Source organism: Chaetodon auriga, chromosome 3, assembly GCF_051107435.1.
Source record: "Chaetodon auriga isolate fChaAug3 chromosome 3, fChaAug3.hap1, whole genome shotgun sequence".
Taxonomy (NCBI): Eukaryota; Metazoa; Chordata; class Actinopteri; order Chaetodontiformes; family Chaetodontidae; genus Chaetodon; species Chaetodon auriga.
The window spans coordinates 25099323-25109685 of record NC_135076.1 but is presented as its reverse complement, the minus strand read 5'-3'; positions in this window follow the sequence as shown (position 1 = coordinate 25109685).

Here is a 10363-nt window from a genome sequence, read left to right as displayed (position 1 = left end):
AGTTTCAAACGTAAAACATATTTGATTTCCCTGTTGGACTGGTGGTCTTGCAGTTTTGAAGCAACCAGCTGAGCAGCTCCTAATCCCTCCATGATCGCCAAACGGATTAACTCCCCCTCCCCATTTTCCTCTTGTCTTGTTTTTCTTGGAAAAGCCATCATTTGATTTATACAAGCAAGAATTCTTCTGCTAGTTGAAAAATGTAGCAACCGCTTCGTGTTACGCTGTCACACCAAAACATATCAGGTCGAGGGACCCTGGTCGTCACATGCTTCAAATATTTGTTTAGTACAATGAGACTGCAAAGCCTTCTTACTGCAGCGCTGACGGTGAGTTGTAACAGATGGACATGTCATGGACACTACTGCCTTAAATGAAATATTAACTGCCTTAATGATGCATATACTGCAGAGTAGGAGAGGTCTGTGAGCCAAAACGAACAAATTTCTCTCGTGTTTCTGCAGCTGATTTGATCAGATGTAGCTGAACCAACAAGATTTAACACATATCATAAGTGGAAAAATATATTATTTGTCAGTCTTAACGTTCATTTTCACTATGGGATGTAGAATAGTGGCTCCACAGAGGCTACCGCAGCATTTCTATACCTGGCTTGCTAAGTGCATTCATTGGCTGTGTCAATATTGGCATAAGGAGACCTGCAGGGAATGCTGCTGGCGCACTTTTCAAACAAAAACAAAAGGCTGTGGAAGGAATTACAGGGTTGTCTAATCCAAGCAAACTTTCCTGAGTAAAATATTACACCAGCCCCGGTGGAGTAATTAATCCTGCAAACATAAAAACGTCTCTTCTCTCAAAGCTGCAATTTCCAGTCAAATCTGCATCATAAATGTGTCGGACCCCAAGCAACCAACAGCCGCCCCCCTCTGGGAAACAGGCTTTTTAATGTCTGCATAGCACAGCTGGGCCTCCCCGCTGAACACATAGAGTATAGACAATATTGAAGTATAGCTGTTTCAGACCTGCTACTTCCTCTCTTGTGACTCTCAGACTCTCATTGCAGTCTGTTAGCATCAAGCTGATAGGTTTATGGCTCATAACAAACAAAGCATTATATCTGGTGGGGACTGCACCGAGTTCATGTGATACATATAAAATTGGAGGAAGTGCAAAGTTGACAATTCACTCATAAGTGCTCATTTTTCTTTCTGATGTCTTTTTTTAAAAGCAGCCGTTAGTCTGACTGTGGTCCTGGGAGCCATGAGGGGTCCAATGGGGAGCTCACTAGCAAAATAAAAATAATGATTCACAAATTATTGCATTTGTTAGATGAATTCTGTGGAAGAGCAGCTACTGCGCTATAGTATTTCACTGTTGTCTTCGTGCCTCCAGCTTTTAAAGCCGAGCACTGCAGTATTCACATAACGAAAACAAACTCTTCTGACAAGGAATGACATTAAGAAGTTGCCCTGTGTCAATTATCTTGTGAAGTGGTTTAGCTTATACTCACCAATTCCTATAAAACTACCATGAATCACTGTTATCATTCCTGTCCATAACAACAGAACACAGAGGCTGCCTGTCTGCCTCAGTGTCTGTTATTGATACTGACTTCATGTGATAAAATACTAACATTTTTGGCATAAAAAAGGTAAAAGTTTTATCAGAAAGTAAACATGTAAGTTCTCCATTAGTTACTCATAACACGGGGTTCTCTGCTGTTGTTTCACCAATACATTTACAATTTTAAAAATATAAATACATGAACAACCTTTCCTCCTATAAAGTATATTAAAATATAATCACAGAAAGAAATAGGTGGAAAAATCTGTCTCATTCTCAGATTTCTACTGAATAATACTGTTAACAGTTGCTACGGGTCACAGACATGGTAGCAGTTGCAGTGGGATGTACCTAGTGTACTTAGGAATGGCGGTGCTTTGAGCCTAAAGCTAACGTCTTTATGCTAACATAACCACACAGATGTTTGTCATCTGTTTGTCGTTGTGCAGAATAACATCATCAGCATACGGTGACAGTCTATGTCTTGCCTAAATTTATTCCATAAATTTAAACACGTTATATTTCAAAATATTAAAAAGATAAACGATTTCAACCTCCGATGTGCTCTAATGTGCTGTTTTTATGTGTTAAGATGCTCACATCCAAAGTGTCCTTATAATTGAGTCAGCTCCTAACATTATTAAACCCTTGATGTTCTGTGATTAATTCATGTCAATCTGGCAGCCCATATTTCATTTTTGCAAAGATTTTTCATAATCGACAGACTTTGAAATTACACATGTAGCTTTTGTAAGAAGCAGCAACACAGTCTTCCTCTCAGTAGTTTTCTGGTGGTTCTCAAATGCTTCACACCACATTTCTGAGAGTGATTTTATGGCCGTGCTTCTTTTAATTGCAGCCAAGATTCCATCAAATCTTGAAGAAAAGTCATTCAGAGGGTTTATTATAGCCAATATTGTCTTCTGTTTATATTCCCAAGCACACCATTCCCACCACCCTCCCCTGAGTCCCTACGTCAGTTTCTTTGTTTTTTCGGCAACATTGTGTGTACCAAATTTATTTAACTTCCATTGCTTTGTTTTTCATCTCTCTGTGTGTGTCAGGGCTTTTGCTCTGAATGCCAAAGTGTCCTTTTGTTAACCAGGATGTGCCTGTACCCTGACAGAACACTTCCATGCTTTCTTTTTGCCCTAGGGTCAAACTACAGGCATTTCGGGAGCCCAAATGCCCTCAAAATGACCTCCCAGTCAGCACGAATGCCCTGTTGTTTGCCCTTGTGCCACCCTGCAGTGACCTTTGGGAAACATGAAAGTCTTAACCTGAATCTTGCTTCACCCTGTGCACAAGAGATACAGCACTTTTTTTTCCCTTACATTTCCATACCATGTCAGGATCAGAAAATGAGACACGTTATTTTGCATCTTTCTATTGCTAGAAGGCAGACAAGTACAAACTTCTGTTTAGTGATGGTCTGTAACAAAAGTCACAGCATCCATTGCTTGCATTGGAGCCGGTTTGTAGCCAGCAGTGGGGATTAGGGAAGGCGCCATCTTTTCTGCTTGAAGTCTGGAATTTCCAAATAAGGAGTTCAAGGTACACAGGTACCTTGGGGGACTCGATGGCCTGATGTGACCTGCAAGACAAATGGAGCTGAGCTAGCATTATCGTTAGCATGATATTCTGCTGGCACATTTACTGCCGGCTGATCTCTGTTGGCATTGCAAGCTACATTATTATAACGTTATCTGATAAACCACACTGACTGTGAGTTTGACAATGTTGTATCATGAGTTTTGGTGAAGTTGCTGCATTTTGTGAATAGGTATTGTGTGACTTCAGCCACCACGGGGGTCAAAGTCATCACTCCTCACCCCCAGGAATTTTGTTTAAAAAGTTCACAGCCAAATTCACAATTTTTTGAGTATTTATAGATGAAAAGCAAAGTCAGTAATCATGGATAATGATGAATAAGCTACAGTTACAGCGCTAAGCAAGTGAACTCAGGTGCAGACTCAGGAGAGTTAAGGTAATTTATTGCTGTGCAAAGGAAATTGGGATACGATCCCGGCCAAGCACAGAGACCAAGGAGAGGGCTGCAGTGCCTGGCAGGTCCAGCTGGAGATAGAGTGTGGAGCAGAGCAGTCATAACTGCAGGGAGACAAGAAATAGGGTGAGTTGCAGGTGACAGGCAACAAGTAAACATAAACCAGAAAAAGGGCTGAAACTGCAGATGGACTGACACAGCCATGATCGGGCAGGGTGGATGTAGCAGAGCTGAGTCTTTGTCGGAGTCTTGATTACAGGATAGGATGCAGCTGGAGAGGCTCTGCTCTGGCACACCTATCTCCACTCAGGCAATCACACACCACACAGACACACAGGAAGAGGGAGGCTCCAAGGAAGGTTACTGCAGATCAGATGATGTTCCAGGGGCAGATGTAACGCATACTTGCCAACCTGCAGACATCAGAACCTAAATCAGGAGACCAAATCTGACCAGGATAACATAGGATCTTCCCCCAGAAAACTGATCATTTCAGAGACTGTTTTCTTGCATCCAAGTGAATTCATGGAGTTATTTTGTTGCCAAAATGTGGAGTCTGGAAGACTGGGGGGGCGGGGGCTTTGAGAAATGGGACTCTCAGGCGAATCAGGAGGGTTGGCAAGGAGCTGCAAACATCATATGAAAAATAAATGGAGGGGAAAACACATTTTTAACAACAGTGGATCCCATAGGATAAATTTGTCCAGAAAACAAACAAGCTAGATTTTTATCAAACTAGAAAGCCAGCCTAAAAATAGAAGAGAGAAAAATACTTTTTAGCTGAAATGTTTTGTCTGACTTTGTCACATTTCTCTTTTTATGTCAAATGTGCCTCAAGCATATGTACTGACAAGACTACAAAGGCAGCTTGAGTAAGCTATTAAGCAATGGTACTGTCTGATAAACATGAGCTGGGATAAAAACCAATGCATGGTGATGGTTAGTTTTTCAAACTGCAGTAACACGTGTGGGGTCACATTATTGGTGGTAATTACTCAAACCTAAGCTTTCTTAAAAGGTGTACTTTTAATGAACATTTCAGTTTGTCAGAGAGGTGAAATTGAAGAGCAAAGGGAGGCAAAACTCTGCACACATGAAGGGTGTTTTTTGATTTTGGACTGGTGTGTGTGTGTGTGTGTGTGTGTGTGTGTGTGTGTGTGTGTGTGTGTGTGTTTCTTTCATGAAGGAGTGGTTTTGAGGCTTCTTCTTATTTTGCATGAGATTTGAGAGAGATGAGAGCCTGTTGGCATGATAACCAAAATGTAAAATTACGTTGCAGTACTAGATTTCAGCATTAAATTTGTGTTGTTTGCATAGGCATAATAACCTAAAACCCTGTTGTTAACCGCAGTACCTGCCATGTGCACACAGGTGGGTGTGAGAGAGTTGGAGGGAGGCAGGTGCGAGGAGTTGGTGTTGCTGCCAAATGAAGTGCTGATTACTTGTTACAGCATGCATAGGAATAAATTAAAATAAAACAGAGTGTGTATATTTCTTGTTTTCCCTCGGTGGTCTGAATAACTCGCTGCTGCATGCTGCTGCTGTGTCTTATCTGTCCGTGCAGTTTCAGTGTCCTATTTTTGAGCCACAGAGTTAACAGTTCTAATCTTGTTTCTCTTCACTACGTGACAAAATGGAGTTGTGGCATGAGAGTGTGTGAGCAGTGTCAATTCGATTCTCACGGCCAATGTGTGAGAGTTGATAGCTCTTAATTTTTGAGGGAACTTCTGGCTTTTAGCCAGCATGTTAATGCGAATCACCTGAGGCACACCATACCTATGTCGCCTTCACTTTATCTTCCATTAGCTTCTATGGTTGCTGCAATAGTACACTTATGGTAACTATTCATCCATCATCAAAGACAAGGTGGAAATTTTACTTACAGAATTAATCATTATGAGGGAACTTCTATTAGCACCGCTGGTATTTTTAGATTTGTTTGTGTTTTACTACATGTCTGTCTTCTAATCCCAACGCATCCTTATACTTAAACGACTGAGTAGGCCGATTGCCAGTGACTCCCAAAACAACGTGTGTCACTGTCGGAAAGTACTAATAAAGAAACAGGTTGTCCAGTACAACGAAGGTCTACAACCCTCCGTCTTCAAGTCGTCAATGTTGTGAAACAGTCGCAGTTTGCTTAGGTTTATGCCAAAACTACTTGGTTAGGTTTAAGCAAAAAAAGTGCTTGGTTAAGTTAAGGAAAAGATCATGGGTTTAAATAAGTATCTTACTGTTACGTACATGATGTTACGGAACTTAAAATGGGTCTAAGTTGACTTTCGGATTCATATGGGACACAAACAATGGTCTCATGAGTGAAGGTCCTGTGTTTGTCTGACTCATCCATCCACCCCACCTTCCTCCAAATGCAAACTTTCTTGCTCTTTACACTACTTTCATTGACTGTAGAAAACATGGTTATCTACGTGATTCATAGTCTAATCTCATTGGTTTCTAACCAGCCATTGTGAAGCTCAGTGACAGTGGCTCTGGCCTTCACCTTCTTAGCAGTGCCAAACTCCTGAATAATCCGAAAATAGGCAAAGAGGTGGAGCGTGGGTGGAGCTGAGGTGGGATAACTGAAGCCTGGTTGCAGAAACCTCATAGCTAGCTGTCACTCAAAGTGGCCGTGCCCATAATTTTGCGTATCTTCAAGCCTTAATATAATTTAAACGAGTGAGTTATATAAAAATTCACCCTTGTTCAGTTGTCATGAACGGGGGAAAAAAGCTATAGTTACCAAAACTGTTTCCTGTACCAGGCTGTAAACATGTTTAATTCTGCTGTAAAGTTCGGCAGTATAAGATGGGGGTCTATGGGGACTGAATCCCTTTTCGGAGTCAGCCTCGAGTGGCCATCCGTGGAACTGCAGTTTTTGCCACTTCCATGTCAGCTTTGTGTTTGCAGCTTGACTGCATGACCTAACTTCCTCCTTTGCTCCCATCATGATTAGTACTATCACTACTACCGCCACTACTAATACCACTACTGAGTCACCTTATAATAAACCTAAATATTGGTCGCAATAACCTGCTTGCAAAGTAAACATACACAGCTGTTTTTATGGTGACCGCCTCTCTAATCCACAGGCCTCCTACATGCTTAGTTAGAGCTGCACTGAACTCTTTGCTGCCCTTGCAATGTTATCGTAACTCAGCTGACAACAGAAGTTTCCAGCAGTGCGTGCCTACTTTCTGTTGTCACATTCTGATTAGAAGAATTAAAACTATATTTCAGTGCCAAATGATTTTTTTGACTGAGGCAATGAGAACTTACTTTATCCTTCACAAAGGGACATCCATTTGTAGAGCACTTCACAGGATTCTTAAAATGAGGACAGGCATCTTTCATTTTGTCCTTTGAGATCATTGCAGGAGAAGGACTGGCCTCTTAAAAAATAAAGACAAAGTACAGAATGTACATCTGCTTCCTCTTAGCAGGAAATACAAATTGTTCTCAACGTTGAAGCAGCCAACCCGTTATTCTTTTTTAGAGTAGCCATCACAAAATCGAGGTAATGTTTGCTATATTGCTTTCGTTTTTTTAAACTTTTCTGTTGTCAGAAAACTGCATAAAACACACACAGCAACTTTAAGAACTGACAGCAATAGACAGACATGTAAATGATTCTGTAGATGCCAGCAGCATTTGTGTGGTCAGGCCATATGCTCACAGTATGGATGGAAAAATTGAAACCAAAAATAGCAGCTGGGAACAAGTACAAGGGGGGAAAAAAGAGTGTGTGGCAGCTGTGGCTCAGCGGTCGTCCACTTATCTTATACCTGTGGTTCGTTCCCCGGCCCCTGCAATCTATATGTTGAGTTATTGCCGTGCAGGATGCTGAATCCCACACTGCGTGTGTGAGTGTGAATGGTTATTGCACGCGTGGAATCAGTGTATCTATGTGTGTGTGCATGGGTGAACGCTGGCTTTGAGTGATCAGTAAGACTAGAAAAGTGCTACATGAGTACAGTCCAGTTACCATTTTGCATATTATTTCCATTTTTACTCCCAGTTTCTGTTTAGGCGACATCATCCTACAAAGAGGAGACCAGGAGCAGCTGTTCTGGTGTCAAATTCTGAGCTGGATTAAAGAGTCCAAACAGGTTGTCGACTAAAAAACATGCACGAGTTTTAACAATTTCCCTCACCAAACGCCTGTCCTCTATCTCTGCATCTCCATGTGTTGCTTATCTAAATGTGCATACACCCACACACACCTTTAAGTGATTATCACAGAAGCTACTGGAGCAAGGTTGGTCTGACAATTTTATCAAAACTGACAGCGATTCCTGTAACCGTGCACTTAGAGTCCGTTGCTCATAAGTGGGCGGGTACGGCCTTAGACAAACATTATTTAGCATGAAGACAAGTATCATGTTCCTATTTCCTTCTCCCAGTATCCCCGTGCCTTCCCCTTCTCTCTTCCACCGAACACATCAGAGGAAGTTTTTGGATAGACACACAGTAAAAACTTTGTTTTGGAAGCTTCGGGGTGGCTGATGTTTTATCTGAGCACAGAATAGATAAAACATTGCGGCATTGTAATCATGCTTTTGTGGGTAGACAGAGCTCCGGCTAAGGGGAAAATTATAGTGAAGTAGATAAATATTAACAAGGCGACGACCACGAACAAAATGTAGAAATGTATTTTTATGATCAATTTATCATTAGAAATATATCAGAAAATTTCTTTCTTGCTTGTGTTCATGTACTCACCAACTCAGAGCTTTACACTGCCTTGAAATCGGCCATCACTCTCAGGTCTTTGGTCTGCAGGACGCTGCTCCGTCTGCCTCATCGATGTTCGGGGCATGCCGTTGAAAGCAACTCGTGAATAATTAGGTGTAATTTTCCCAGTCGATAACCACGCTGTCGGATCACTCAAATCCTCTCCTGAATTAAAATAGGTGGCGCTAACAGGTCATTATAATAAATTAGAAATACCAAAATAAACCTGTAACAAGCAGCTTTCACAACAACATGTATTTACACATGTTGATCAGACAAAAATCATTTTCTGTTCCCCCAAAAGACATTAATGTGCATGGAAAAATCAATGTGTGATAATTGATGGGTCTTTTACAGGAGTTAATGCTTCGAGGAAGTTAAATTAGAGATTTGGTTTCAGCGTGTTACCATTAGAGCCTGTAAGAGTGGTCTGTGGTACTCACGTTATGAGACATGATTCAGGAAGATGCTAAATGACAGAAAGAATCTAGTCTGGCTCGAGATTATGCTTCACAAATGAAAGGGTGATAAAAGATTTTTACAACACGCATGTGTTTCACAAATGTTCTACCTACAGCTCTAAAAGTGTGTGTTTGTGACAACGGCTCTGCACAAACTGTGAAAGCAGGAGCTTGTTATTTCAAAGTCACATGAGACCAAATGCACAAATTGTCCTGAGTGTTTACCGAACAGTAAATACAAGAAGAGTCTAGATAGCATGTTTTGCCAAATGCCACATGTGAAGTGACATGTATGTTATTTTAGGAACCTTGTCGTGGATTTTGATTGATTACCTTTGCATAAAATCTATGAAATTTGTTCAGATGGGCTGGGAGTGACATTTATGGCCTCGGCTTAAAAGTGCCACGGGAGAACTGCTGTCACGTGTTAAACAAGTAGGCCAAGTATCACATTAATCACACAGGGTGTTTGGGTTATGGGTTGGTTTAGGCAACACCCAAACCCAAAGTCTTTTGCATGTTTTCAAGGGTCTCGGTCTGTATGTGCCAACATAAAAGAGCATGTCAGACTAGAAATAAACACAGAAACAAGTAGAGGAAGAAATTGGTAGTGAAAAATCCAACTTGTAAAGAATAAATAGATAATGTGCAGTCTACCACATTTCTTTAAAATCAGGACAAACAATCAGGCTGTGTGTAACATCTAATGGCTTTTAAGGAGCCACCCCACTTTTGTACAACCTTGATTAGTTTGGTAGTATTATATATATGTTGAGACTCTAACACGTCATGTACCATTTTCCATATTTATATGATAACGGACTTTTTCTTCTTCAAAGTGATGACCACAAACAAAGAGCAGAAATGTATTTTATGATCAATTTGCCATTAGAAATATATCAAAAAGTTTCTGGCTGGGAAACTCTTATGACCATAGAAGCACATATAAAACAAACAAACAAAAAGAACTTGAGAATTTACTCATCCTGTCTGACATAAACTCAACTGAAAACAGCACAAAGACAATATCTTTAATGTTTGAGCTCATCAGCTTCATTGATTTTAGTAAATATCTGCTTATTCTGACTTTGATGCAGCAACACGTTTCAAACGAGTTGGGACAGGAGCAACAAAAAATTGGAAAACTTGTGGAATGCTCCAGAAACACCTGTTTGGAACACTCCACAGGTAAACAGGTTCATTGGTAACAGGTGATAGTATCATGATTGGGTATGAAAGGAGCATCCTGGAAAGGCTGAGTCAGGAAAACGCCATAAAACTGTCAGGATACCTCATTTAATCAGCCTTGTGCAAAGCCCTGCAAAAATTTATGGAACAATAAATAAACCGCTGGACCAGATCTTTGAGTTCTTTTTGACCTTTAATGGCATCAGGAGAAAGAGTTGTCTAACTATTGATGAAAATGTTCTGTACTTGTGCAAAATGTTACGCAACAAGTTAAAGTCTTGGACTGTGAAAAACATCAAATTGGTCTCTGTGAAGTCGTTCAGAGGTTTCTGAAGAGCCATTGTGAGGCTCAGTGACTTCACCAACCTGGCAGCTAATCCAAAAATGTTCAAAGAGGTTGAGCGTGGGTGGAGCTGAGGCTGACCTGGTTGCCGAGACCTAGCGGCTAGCT